This window comes from Asterias amurensis, chromosome 16, assembly GCF_032118995.1.
Source record: "Asterias amurensis chromosome 16, ASM3211899v1".
NCBI lineage: Eukaryota > Metazoa > Echinodermata > Asteroidea > Forcipulatida > Asteriidae > Asterias > Asterias amurensis.
Window position 1 is genome coordinate 5,286,398 of NC_092663.1, and position 15,126 is coordinate 5,301,523.

Here is a 15,126-nt window from a genome sequence, read left to right on the forward strand (position 1 = left end):
TTGGAAACGTTATTATACACCTTGCTAACTTGGTTTTCCCAAAGCACTTTTATCCATTTTGAAACACATTGGAAGGAACTTTTCTAAGAACAACATTTACGTAAAACCGTAATGCTTCAATTTACTCAGTAAGACAGGTGGATTAACAAGGTCAAAAGCTTTTTTAATGTCTAAGAATACACTTTAAGAAATTTACGAGGGATTATTATTAATAGAGGCTGAGAGATTATTATAAAAATCATAGCGTGAACCGTCGACCTACCAGAACGAAAACCATACTGACTCGGAGTGAGATTTTTTTAGAATCAAGAAAGATAGCGTTCTACATTGCATGCACGTTTCTAATAACTTACAGCGATATATTCTGATTTTTGTTAGCAATGGTAACAATTTCGTTTAAGATAAAACAAACCGGTTAGCGAAGTAGCTAAGCTAGCATAGTGAAAATCGTTGTATTGACCTTGGAACTGAATCAGAGGTAGCGTCACCTATAGAACAAAATGCTTTAGTTGATTGAAAGCTTCTGTGATATCCTTATTGTTGGAAAGCAACTCATTATTTAAAATAACAATTATTACTAGTTGTTTTGACAGGAGACTTTCTACTCATTTCTCAAAACAAACTTGGGTCTGAGTGACTCACGTAATGCGGAATTCGGAAACAAGAATGGTAGATTATGCTACTCTCACACTTGGGCGAATATTCTTGCGAATATGTATATTTGAAATTCGCGATGAGTTCGCCAAAAAGTTGCGATTTGATATTGAAAATGTTCTCGGTCGTCCTTAAACCTCTCCTTACTAATATCTTAAGCATGATACGCACGCATTACCATCAGTACCAATGGCTTACCAATGCTTACGAAAATCGATGGCGAATTACCGTCTTCACAACATTCGCGGAATTTAGGAAGCGCTTCGTTAAACTGCTCTCACAGAGTGGCGAATGTTCTTGCGAAGATGAACGTTTGAATTTCGCGTTGAATTCGTCCAAAATGGCGGTTGAATAGTGAATATTTTCATCTCGGTCTCACCCCTCGATCGTCCTCGGTCGGCCCTCTCCTTACCAATATCTTACGAATTAATACGAATGCTTACCAATGCTTGCCAATGCCTTTACGAATGTTGCCAACGCTTACGTACGCTTTACCAATGTTACAAATCTTACGAAAATCGACGGCGAATGACCGTCTTCGCAACATTCGCTGAAATTTATAAACCGGTTTCTAAATTGACTGATCTTCGTAAGGAGGTTGGGAATAATTTGAAAATGTTTCGCATTTGTTACCAACGCTTACGAAGACACGGCGAGTGTTGCGAAGTTTGAGCGAGTGTCAATTGATTCCTAGCATATTTGCCGTGTGAGAGCAGCATAAGTTGAACGATCTTCGTAAGGAGGTGGAGAATGTAACGAATTTGTGGCGAATGTTGCGAAGTATGCGCGATCGTAAAATATTTCCGTTCGTAAGCACATTCGCTAGCATATTATTCTCCCTAGTGGGAGAGTATCATTACAGCTTCATAATAAACCACAGGTTAGTTTTGTGGTCTATACAAAAATGAATCAATTTAATCTTTCAAAGCTATTTCACCTGAGTGCTTAAAACGTTTGTACTCACCGTATCCACCCCGTCACCAGTAATATCTTGAAAACCTAGTACTGGATACAATGTGAGTTAAACAATTTATAGATGTGAGAGTTGAAGTTCAGACGTTGCAGGTAAAGCTGTTTATGTGTGGTCTACACCTCAGCTTCCACTTTATATACGCCCGCCCCCAAATGATTTGTTGCGAAATCTCGGCCGGGAAATTCCTGTTATCAAGCTTTGTTTTGGTTTAAACTGAAAACACAGCAAAATTGCTGTGAGATAACAATCTAGGTGAGCGGATCAAACCATTGTTGCGAATGTGGGGGGAGGGGGGTCTTGGTACATATTAAGTGCATCATTGTGAAGAAACAATTTGTTAATTCAAAAGTAAAAACACGAATTTACATGACATGTTTGTGAGATGTAGACGTCGAGAGCCCCGTTATGGTATAATGAAATGGTCCACTGATACGTCGGTGGGGCAGTAGATTATGTGTCCCCCCCCCTCCCATTTGGCGAAATGTGTGCAAACCTCTTTTAAAAGCGCCCTCCTTTGACCCACTGACTCTCAAGCAACCCTGGTTAACTTTCCATGCAGCCGTTGAGGTCGGATAATCAAACACCTAGTCTGGTCCCCTGACCAAAGATTCCTTGACGTCTCTTGTTAAAACTCTTAGGTCAGGTATCACCCACGGTTAAAAATAGAGCATGACGCAACTTGTCAGGGTCGGGGGTCATCTCCAGGAAACCATGTCTGCACTAGTTGCGATAACGTAACCCTCCTCCCGACGGCCGCCAGGCCGGAGGGTTACGAGATTATTTTGATCGGCAAATGACAATCTGGTTCAACACGTATAATTTCGACAGCTAGTCACCAGATTTGCCCCAATTTTACCACTTTCAAAAATCATGACACTAAATCCTCAATCAATGTCTAATGAACACTCAAAAAAAATTGAAGAAAAAGGACAAAAACTTACCAGATCCCGGAGCGATTTCCCAGGTTTATTTATTATGAACTTTGCAAACGCTTTATTTATTTTAGGCACAACGCCTGCCTTTAAATAACAATATCTGGCATAAAAACTCCTGGATCTACGGCCGACAGGACTGACATTATGATTAAATACCGACCATCAACGACTGCCCGAATAATGACGACAACACGTTCCGGACATTTCGAATAACTTCGAATAATGACGAATTCCTCCTTTTTGGTCACGTGATTTTGGGTGATACCGGACCCTAAATTCGACAGAGCCTAGTCGGAGATTTTTGGGTCTGGCAACCAGACTATCAAACATCATCCTATTGTGTGTTTTGGGTTTTTCTTTTAGCCCAAAATTAACCATGTAAAGTGAAGAAAAAAAAAGGAAAAAAAAACTAATCTGTGAAATCGGACAGGCTTTTATGTCTACAGCAATAAACGTATATTAATTCATCTATATTATAAAAGAGCTTAAATCGCATGGGCGCCGCCATTATTGTTTGGCAAGTGGTGCCCGCACCATGCTAAAATGATGCGTCGAGCGTGTAATAACTTTGGGGTTGAGGACAGGCGTCCTTTGTGATGTCACAGTCACACCGCGAGCGTCCAGTACTTCGCGCGTACATAAAGAACAATGCATGGGGGACGGGGGGCACGACGAAAGGACGAGGACTGGTGGGGTTATTAGAGCACGTTGTGGGGACCGGGAGATGGAAGGGTGGGGGCATGTAGTGTGGTACGTCTGTTGGAAGAGGGCGGGGAACAATGCCAATGTAGGGGATCGCGGGGACGGAAAGAGGCACGGAGGCGTGGGTTAGATGTGGGACGGGATATGGAAGGGGCACACGGTGGGACAGGGAGTTGGGGGGAAAATGAACGAGGCTGGTGAGGGGGGGAGTAAAGGGGTTTGAAAACTATAACTGATTCCCGGATGCTCATGAACTATGTCAACACGGGGACATGTGTTGTTCTCCCACTTGTCTCCTGAATATAATGGTGCTACACACCCAGCTTGAATTTATGAACTGTTAAAGTTCAGTTGTTATTGCCAGGCAACCTGGAGGTGCACTTTTGCATTGAATGTTTGATCCACGAAGTTGATGGAGCTGGCAGTAACTGGTACTAATTTCAGAATGGTTAATAACTTATTGTAAATATGGCCATCTTATCGAAGAGTTAGTACAGAGCCCTCATAAAGGGACAGGTAAGAACAAAATGAAGGGTAAAATAACAAAAATGTGGCGTTCCGTCATTATATTGTTTCGTTCCCTCGAGTGACTGTGAGTTAATTCGAAGTGATATTCCGTTACCTCAAAAACACTTTGTTCTCTTAAAAAAAAAAATTAAAAAAAATAAAAAAAACGCGCCGAGGATCATTTCGACGTTTTTAGTTATAACCACAGCACGAGTAAAAACAGTCAATGTTTGTTTTACAACATCTGAAATAAAATGGTGTGTAGTACAATGGTTGTTAGGGAAAAGTACCTTGGTTGAAATGGTGTTTTGCTGCGTGTATAGCGCGTCGTGTTCCTGCTGTTGTTTAAAAAAAAAGAAAATGTGATGCACTGTGAACCGATCAAGCGCTTGATAAGCTGTCCTTGCTTAAAATACTGCTACTACTACTACTACTACTACTACTACTACTACTACTACTACTACTACTACTACTACTACTACTACTACTACTACTACTACTACTACTACTACTACTATTACTACTACTACTACTACTACTAATAATAATAATAATAATAATAATAATAATAATAATAATAATAATAATAATAATAATAATAACAATAATAATAATAATAATAATAATAATAATAATAATAATAATAATAATAACAACAATATCAACAAACACATTTATAGTGTGAAGACCAATTGTAAATGAAAACTTTGAAAACAAAAAGTTTAAGCTGTGTTACTACAAGCCTGGTACCACAAGTGCCGCCATTGGACCCGATAAATAAACACCTTTTGGTGCGTTTCGGCAGGGCTATGACAGAAAGGCCCATCGAGGCACGTTGTTTTTGTATAAAACAAAACATGAAAGGGAAAATGGGAAATCTCAAGCTGACTAGACAAATTAGTTTACCAACTCAACTCGAATACAAAAAGGTGCTAAGATTACAAAATTTGCTTTTTGAAAATGATCTAACGTAAACTACAAATGTATTTGTTTATTAAGTAATAGGGTCACCTCAAATGCGCACAACGTTATCTTGCATGCGCTTTGGTCAAGTGTTTTTTTCTTGTCAGACGCAACCATCAAACTTAAAGCGAAATAATAAAGATTAATTAATGCATGACAACTAATAACCACCCAACCCTTAAAGATTATGATACTGCGTGAAACACACCCCTTTTAGTTCGGGTGTCATGGATGTTAATCACAAAACAACATTTGGTCACCCCATTGCAAGAACAAAGACGACATAAAGGTGTTCACACATTATTTCATACACATCAGTTTTATTTAACAAAGGAGGTGAAACATCTTTTAGTAGTTTTCAGGTTGACACAAATGTGCCTGACACATTTCAAGTTCACAATAATGATTTAAAGTCACCTGGAAATAGATTTGTTTTTCGTCAAACATTAGAGTATAAGTTTATGAACAATAAAATAATTTGTTGAGTAATTGTTTGTAACGATTTATATGTTAAACAAATAGATAAAGTTGTTAAGGGGGGTGACTCGTCTACAACTTTTGTGACGTCAATGGGCGCCGCCATTGTTGTTTGGCAAGTGGTGCCCGCACCCTGCTAAAATGATGCGTCCTGGGGTAAATTTCGGGGTACCCGTGGGTTGGGGCATGTGTTGTTTGTGACGTCACAGTCAAAGCGCGAGCGTGCAGTAACTTTGGGGTTGAGGGCAGGCGTCCTTTGTGATGTCACAGTCACAGCGCGAGCGTCCAGTACTTCGCGCGTACATAAAGAACAATGCATGGGGGGGGCACGACGACAAGACGAGAACTGGACACAGTGGGGTTATTAGAGTACGTTGTGGGGACCGGGAGATGGAAGGGTGGGGGCATGTAGTGTGGTACGTCTGTTGGAAGTGGGCGGGGAACAATGCCAATGTAGGTGATCGCGGGGACGGAAAGAGGCACGGAGGCGTGGGTTAGATGTGGGACGGGATATGGAAGGGGCACACGGTGGGACAGGGAGTTGAAGGGACAAATGAACGAGGCTGGTGAGGGGGGGAAGTAAAGGGGTTTGAAAACTATATAGGACAGAAAATAATCAACTGAACGGGAACAAAATAAAATAAACGGGATATAAACGGGACTGGGAAAGAACCACTATCGGGATCCGCTGGAAACTGGAAATATGGATGGGATCGACAATGCCAAAACGGAAAAAAGACGGACAAGTGTACGATTTCACATTGCACTAAGATTCGTCTTAACTTAGGATGGGTTGTTTGCCACAGTGATTTGTATTGTGACCCTGCCCAGCCACTTAAACCATCCCCTGTACACAACGCTACACTTGCATCATTTTTACGTAGAGCTTTGTAGCGGCAAGCGCGGCATCCCGCTAGTATTGATTATGACACGTACTTGCTCTACCGCGCCGGTGGGCAGATTGGTTGCTACGGGTGAAGTACCTCAATAGCTGGGTGTTATAGCGCATCGCGTTAGCAAAGTTTCTAGTAAAAAGGACATTATCATTCAAAATGCAGAACGCTTGTGAGGGCTGTTCTAAAACACATCTCAAAATATACAACCTGCTGCTCCCTTTTTTTAACTTCAGTGTATGGTCCCGTGTTCTCTTCTGTCTGGGACTCCAGTGGGACTTTCCAAAATATTGTTAGATCAGATTTCGTCCTTAATTGTTTTGTGTTTTTTGCCTTTGGGGAGAAGTCGGTATAAACTGACGGCCGTTATGCATAAATTTGCAAACAGCACTATGACCAGAAAATACATCAGCTCATTTATAAATCAGTGAATAACATTTTTCATAGGAAAGAAAACAATGGTTCTGATTTTAGGCTTCAGATAAAAATCTTAAGTTGGATTCGGATTATTTACGAAATTGGACAATTCAATAAATTAGTATGATTGTATTCACATCACACGACCTTAGCCGGGACCTTTCCCGGATGCTCATCTACTATGTCAACACGGGGACATGTGTTGTTCTCCCACGTATCTCCTGAATATATTGGTGCTACACACCCAGCTTGAATTTATGAACTGTTAAAGTTCAGTTGTTATTGCCAGGCAACCAGGAGGTACACTTTTGCATTGAATGTTTGATTCACGAAGTTGATGCAGCTGGCAGTAACTGGTACCAATTTCAGAATGGTTAATAACTTATTATAAGTATGGCCATCTTATCGAAGAGTTAGTACAGAGCCCCCATAAAGGGACAGGTAAGAACAAAATGAAGGGTAAAATAACAACAATGTGGCGCTCCGTCATTATATTGTTTCGTTCCCTCGAGTGACTGTGAGTTAATTCGAAGTGATATTCCGTTACCTCAAAAACACTTTGTTCTCTTAAAAAAAAAAAAAAAAAAAACCGCGCCGAGGATCATTTCGACGTTTTTAGTTATAACCACAGCACGAGTAAAAACAGTCAATGTTTGTTTTACAACATCTGAAATAAAATGGTGTGTAGTACAATGGTTGTTAGGGAAAAGTACCTTGGTTGAAATGGTGTTTTGCTGCGTGTATAGCGCGTCGTGTTCCTGCTGTTGTTTAAAAAAAAAGAAAATGTGACGCACTGTGAACCGATCAAGCGCTTGATAAGCTGTCCTTGCTTAAAATACTGCTACTACGACTACTACTACTACTACTACTACTACTACTACTACTACTACTACTACTACTACTACTACTACTACTACTACTACTACTACTACTACTACTACTACTACTACTATTACTACTACTACTACTAATAATAATAATAATAATAATAATAATAATAATAACAATAATAATAATAATAATAATAATAATAATAATAATAATAATAATAATAATAATAATAATAACAACAATATCAACAAACACATTTATAGTGTGAAGACCAATTGTAAATGAAAACTTTGAAAACAAAAAGTTTAAGCTGTGTTACTACAAGCCTGGTACCAAGTGCCGCCATTGGACCCGATAAATAAACACCTTTTGGTGCGTTTCGGCAGGGCTATGACAGAAAGGCCCATCGAGGCACGTTGTTTTTGTATAAAACAAAACATGAAAGGGAAAATGGGAAATCCCAAGCTGACTAGACAAATTAGTTTACCAACTCAACTCGAATACAAAAATGTGCTAAGATTACAAAATTTGCTTTTTGAAAATGATCTAACGTAAACTACAAATGTATTTGTTTATTAAGTAATAGGGCCACCTCAAATGCGCACAACGTTATCTTGCATGCGCTTTGGTCAAGTGTTTTTTTCTTGTCAGACGCAACCATCAAACTTAAAGCGAAATAATAAAGATTAATTAATGCATGACAACTAATAACCCACCCAACCCTTAAAGATTATGATACTGCGTGAAACACACCCTTTTTAGTTCGGGTGTCATGGATGTAAAATACAAAACAACATTTGGTCACCCCATTGCAAGAACAAAGACGACATAAAGGTGTTCACACATTATTTCATACACATCAGTTTTATTTAACAAAGGAGGTGAAACATCTTTTAGTAGTTTTCAGGTTGACACAAATGTGCCTGACACATTTCAAGTTCACAATAATGATTTGAAGTCACCTGGAAATAGATTTGTTTTTCGTCAAACATTAGAGTATAAGTTTATGAACAATAAAATAATCTGTTGAGTAATTGTTTCTAACGATTTATATGTTAAACAAGTAGATAAAGTTGTTAAGGGGGGTGACTCGTCTACCCCTTTTGTGACGTGGTGCAAGTGGTGCCCGCACCCTGCTAAAATGATGCGTCCTGGGGTAAATTTCGGGGTACCCGTGGGTTGGGGCATGTGTTGTTTGTGACGTCACAGTCAAAGCGCGAGCGTGTAGTACTTCGCGCGTACATAAAGAACAATGCATGGGGGGGGGCACGACGACAAGACGAGAACTGGACACAGTGGGGTTATTAGAGCACGTTGTGGGGACCGGGAGATGGAAGGGTCGGGGCATGTAGTGTGGTACGTCTGTTGGAAGAGGGCGGGGAACAATGCCAATGTAGGGGATCGCGGGGACGGAAAGAGGCACGGAGGCGTGGGTTAGATGTGGGACGGGATATGGAAGGGGCACACGGTGGGACAGGGAGTTGGGGGAAAAATGAACGAGGCTGGTGAGGGGGGGAGTAAAGGGGTTTGAAAACTATATAGGACAGGAAATAATCAACTGAACGGGAACAAAATAAAATAAACGGGATATAAACGGGACTGGGAAAGAACCACTATCGGGATCCGCTGGAAACTGGAAATATGGATGGGATCGACAATGCCGAAACGGAAAAAAGACGGACAAGTGTACGATTTCACATTGCACTAAGATTCGTCTTATCTTAGGATGGGTTGTTTGCCACAGTGATTTGTATTGTGACCCTGCCCAACCACTTAAACCATCCCCTGTACACAACGCTACACTTGCATCATTTTTACGTAGAGCTTTCAAGCGGCAAGCGCGGCATCCCGCTAGTATTGATTATGACACGTACTTGCTCTATCGCGCCGGTGGGCAGATTGGTTGCTACGGGTGAAGTACCTCAATAGCTGGGTGTTATAGCGCATCGCGTTAGCAAAGTTTCTAGTAAAAAAGACATTATCATTCAAAATGCAGAACGCTTGTGAGGGCTGTTCTAAAACACATCTCAAAATATACAACCTGCTGCTCCCTTTTTTTAACTTCAGTGTATGGTCCCGTGTTCTCTTCTGTCTGGGACTCCAGTGGGACTTTCCAAAATATTTTTAGATCAGATTTCGTCCTTAATTGTTTTGTGTTTTTTGCCTTTGGGGAGAAGTCGGTATAAACTGACGGCCGTTATGCATACGTTTGCAAACAGCACTATGACCAGAAATAACATCAGCTCATTTATAAACCAGTGAATAACATTTTTCATAGGAAAGAAAACAATGGTTCTGATTTTAGGCTTCAGATAAGAATCTTAAGTTGGGTTCGGATTATTTACGAAATTGGACAATTCAATAAATTAGTATGATTGTATTCACATCACACGACCTTAGCCGGGACCTTTCCCGGATGCTCATCTACTATGTCAACACGGGGACATGTGTTGTTCTCCCACGTATCTCCTGAATATAATAGTGCTACACACCCAGCTTGAATTTATGAACAGTTAAAGTTCAGTTGTTATTGCCAGGCAACCAGGAGGTACACTTTTGCATTGAATGTTTGATTAACGAAGTTGATGCAGCTGGCAGTAACTGGTACCGATTTCAGAATGGTTAATAACTTATTGTAAGTATGGCCATCTTATCGAAGAGTTAGTACAGAGCCCCCATAAAGGGACAGGTAAGAACAAAATGAAGGGTAAAATAACAACAATGTGGCGTTCCGTCATTATATTGTTTCGTTCCCTCGAGTGACTGTGAGTTAATTCGAAGTGATATTCCGTTACCTCAAAAACACTTTGTTCTCTTAAAAATAAAAATAAATAAAAAACGCGCCGAGGATCATTTCGACGTTTTTAGTTATAACCACAGCACGAGTTAAAACAGTCAATGTTTGTTTTACAACATCTGAAATAAAATGGTGTGTAGTACAATGGTTGTTAGGGAAAAGTACCTTGGTTGATATGGTGTTTTGCTGCGTGTATAGCGCATCGTGTTCCTGCTGTTGTTTAAAAAAAAAAATGTGACGCACTGTGAACCGATCAAGCGCTTGATAAGCTGTCCTTGCTTAAAATACTGCTGCTACTACTACTACTACTACTACTACTACTACTACTACTACTACTACTACTTCTAATAATAATAATAATAATAATAACAATAATAACAACAACAATATCAACAAACACATTTAAAGTGTGAAGACCAATTGTAAATGAAAACTTTGAAAACAAAAAGTTTAAGCTGTGTTACTACAAGCCTGGTATCAAGTGCCGCCTTTGGACCCGATAAATAAACACCTTTTGGTGCGTTTCGGCAGGGCTATGACAGAAAGGCCCATCGAGGCACGTTGTTTTTGTATAAAACAAAACATGAAAGGGAAAATGGGAAATCCCAAGCTGACTAGACAAATTAGTTTACCAACTCAACTCGAATACAAAAAGGTGCTAAGATTTGCTTTTTGAAAATGATCTAACGTAAACTACAAATGTATTTGTTTATTAAGTAATAGGGTCACCTCAAATGCGCACAACGTTATCTTGCATGCGCTTTGGTCAAGTGTTTTTTTTTTCTTGTCAGACGCAACCATCAAACTTAAAGCGAAATAATATAGATTAATTAATGCATGACAACTAATAACCACCCAACCCTTAAAGATTATGATACTGCGTGAAACACACCCCTTTTAGTTCAGGTGTCATGGATGTAAAATACAAAACAACATTTGGTCATCCCCATTGCAAGAACAAAGACGACATGAAGGTGTTCACACATTATTTCATACACATCAGTTTTATTTAATAAAGGAGGTGAAACCTCTTTTTAGTAGTTTTCAGGTTGACACAAATGTGCCTGACATACTTATTTCAAGTTCACAATAATGATTTAATGTCACCTGGAAATAGATTTGTTTTTCGTCAAACATTAGAGTATAAGTTTATGAACAATAAAATAATTTGTTGAGTAATTGTTTGTAACGATTTATATGTTAAACAAATAGATAAAGTTGTTAAGGGGGGTGACTCGTCTACCCCTTTTGTGACGTCAATCGAGGCAGACTTTGCCTCGATTGAACATCGAACACGTACTAGTACATGAAAGTCCTAGTCGTGAGTTTGTACGTTTCGAAAAAAAAAGTTTTTTCTTGCATTATTCCGGCAATGTCGACCAGGTTTATTGGATGCAGCAAAACAATTAAAGATGGGTGTCATTTTTGCAAAGTGGTCCGGTCCGATGTCTTTTCCAGCGCTGTGCAGCAAACAATTCGAGCCGTCGTGCTTCGAGAATCCGGAATACACCACACATTTTGACATGAAGAGAAAAGTTCGTTTCAAAAACATGACGCCATCCCAACAATTTTTCCAGCTAGTGGGAAGTCCAAAAAGTTACCTGAAAGACGTGAACAAATGCGGGTATTGTTTCAACTTTGAGGCCATGTTTTAAGCTTGCGCCAAAGCGTCACTATCTTGTGTTGGTACTGCATGCGATTATAATATCGCGCCTCGATTGACGTCACGAACAGCGCCCTCTCGGGTCGGGCCTACTTTGAAATTTGTAAATAAAATGGAAACAAATTTTTTAGAACCTTAGTTGTTTGTTTATTCATATTCCACTCATCAAAACACATATTTTAGTAAGAACATTTTTAGTTTGACAAATTACCACTTCCAGGTGACTTTAAACTATTATGGATATGTAATCTACCTAAAATTTAAAAGATACCAATTGAAGCCAAATCAACACTTATTGCAAATCAGACAAACACATCATGTAAATGAAATGTACACAACAAGGGAACGGCTCTCACAAAGAACTTCGAACGCACAGAAGTTCAAGTTCGTAGCCCTTATAAAAACAAACTAGCCACAATTTAATGTGAGTTTCGATGCATTCATTAATTTATAATATGAAACTCGATTATACAGAGGGCGCTGTTCATTAAATGGTATTTTTTATATCCTGGTGTCATGTGTTTTCAGTAGGATAACAGGAACATTTTTCACAATCAAAAACTAAATGTTTTTTTTTCAAATCATCTATCCAACCTGTTAACCATAACACTTGCACTTCATCAAGTGTTGAAATTGTTAAAGTTTTGGTTTTACAGTGCGAGAGATAGTCCGCCATTAACAGTGCTAGTGCATGCACGACATTGGAGCAACGTCATATGTTTCACACCTTTTATTGGTTTGTATTTTATTGAATATTCACTAGACGTGGCTACTTTGGGTTAGAATCCGGAGATATCATAAGGCCAGGCATAACAGTAAAACACCCCACCCCCCTTGAAGCACAAACACTTCATAACAGTCTGTTATCCACCATTTCAGACCAGTAATGTTTGGTTTCAGGAGATAAGAAACCAATCTATGATATTTTCTCTTTATAATATTTATTACGTTTATCAGAATTTAATACAGTATGTAGTTAATAAAAAACCACATCACGTGATCTATCTAGTGACTAAAGCAGAATGAAACTCAATCTATCAGATAATAATTTTGTTTTGAACTTTCGAGGTTAGATGATGTTTCTTCGACTCATTTGATTGTTGGCATAAATAATGCACTAGTGATTTTTACCAAAAATCAATCTTTTTATAAATGTTTGAGCATAACCTACGACAGGAAACTTTATTCTCAGCACGATTAAGCCTGACGAAAATACAGACCGTGAGTAAACAACAAAGCTTCTGTCACCGGTGCAGCTTGCACAGTCTCGCGGTAAACGGGAATCAAAGTTGGGGTTCGAAAACATATGAGGGTCGATAACATATGACCCTATGATATATATATATATTTTTTTTTTCCTTTTTAATAATCAATGTTTGCCGTTGGTCTTGTATCAATTCGTCTTTAATCTTTCATGTTATTTGTATACACCTTTTATAATTAGGTTATAGTTTTGCTGTTATTATATCAATATGATTTTGCCCTAGTAATTATTGTAAGTGATCATGTAGTCATAACAAACCCCTTTATAATGCAATGTGCTATTTTATGTGGTGCATTTTGTGCAGTCATTACACAAACACATAGGGCGAACCTGTTCTCAAACACAAGCGTACTTGATTCTTTGTATTTCTATGACCTATGGATTTGCGTCCTATTTCCAGTTTGCAATCCTGATTATAAAACATTTGTAAAAAGTAGGACACATAAAAACAAAATTCAAAGTGCAAAACACTGAAATTGTTCAAATCATTCTTCTTGGTGTTGATATGAAAATATAACAATCAGTTATTATTCCATAAACCAAAGAATCTCTTGCAAACTATTACTCTGTTGTTATAATCTAAAAAGTTTATTACCTTCTTTCACGTTCCAGTTATTGCCACCCTTCTTGAACGTGAGATGCAATTGGTTGCCTTGAATGGGTTAGTGTGGTAACATAAAGGCTTATGTATTTATTATTGCAAATAAATTGGCTGTTGTTTTTATGCATGCTTCACACCAATATAACGCGTGGTATAGATATAGAACTTGTTCTTATACTTTGTGCATATCCATTTGACAATGTATCCCTTTATCAGTTTTTATTTTATTTTAAATAAGTAATAATTGTATAACGTCACTTTAATATTGAATGTAGACATTCGATTTCGTTATTTCTAGGCCATCTGGATTATTGACACGAACACTCACTGTACCAGTTCAAATACAGAGAAATCAATATTCTCCGCAGTCTCAATAGCCGAGGTATGACCATGAAGATGACATTGGTGGTATCTCTGCGAGAAGTCGAATACAGTACACTCTGTGTGGCTGGCGCAGTAGGTTGCACATCGCAGTGGACTTGTTGCTACTCTAGTCAATGCAGGCTTCACGTTACTGGTTATAGCTTGCAGGCGAACTCTCCGAAACTCCACCGACTTGTCATGAGGGGGACAACGGTCTACATAATACAAGAGAACAATCTGAAGTTCATTGTATAGAACAACAAACTAATGTCACTTTGTTTTAATTTGTTGTGATTGATCTGTGAATTACCTTTTGTTTCCTTTGGTAACTTTGACGTGAGGCGTGTTTATGTTTAACACGCTTGTAGCAAAATGACTGGTGCTGTCAAACACAATATTTTCTTTCATGAACGGAGCTTTTTGTCCTTAAAGTAAATGCAAACATGGCTAATGGTAGGCCTGTAGCAATTTGTGTGCTGTTTTCAAGTTTTTGAGGGATGTTTCCTTGTTTCAAAAAAGTAAACAAACAGTTTTTATTACGTCGATGGCTACTGCTACTGTGCTTGAGATGCCATACCAAGATGCCATGTGTTCCCCGTCGCTTATTCTGAGGTAGGTCCAAATCAACTTTCTATAGACGTTATTTCACCAAAGACTGCTCACTTTTCCAAGTAAAGTGTATATACCTCGGTCTGCTGCCACCTAGAGTATCCAAAACTCCCCCAGCATTGCAACTTTTTCAGTGATTTAACGTGTGTTCTTTATTCTTATTTGTGTACAGGTTTCTACTCAAGTAATTGGACAGAGTAATTCCGTTATCCCAGGGCACACTGTGACTAATATTCCTCTGTGGGCGTATATTGTTGCTGTGATTGGTGGTGGTCTACTTCTAGCTATTATCTTCTTCATAATGTGGAAGGTTAAACAAAACTGTCTTTCTATTTTTAAGACTTTTTTTTTTTTTTTTTAGAGTTTAAGTCGTATTCTAAAAATATTTTGCATACTATCAACAACTCTATGTTGCTTGTTTATCAAATAATTTTGTTATGCTGATAATTGTTTTTAATTAATTATAACCAATAGTGT

At 38.7% G+C, this 15,126-nt stretch overlaps 1 protein-coding gene across 1 annotated transcript in view; it reads right to left on the reverse strand.

Moving 5' to 3' along the window:
- The window catches only part of LOC139949263 (uncharacterized), a 41,305-nt gene extending 39,585 nt beyond the window's left edge, over window positions 1-1,720 (reverse strand). Inside the window, exon 1 of the mRNA XM_071947659.1 lies at window positions 1,619-1,720. The gene's annotated coding sequence lies outside the window, so the exon portion shown is untranslated. The remainder of the gene's footprint in view (window positions 1-1,618) is intronic.
- Between the last annotated feature and the right edge of the window lie 13,406 nt (window positions 1,721-15,126).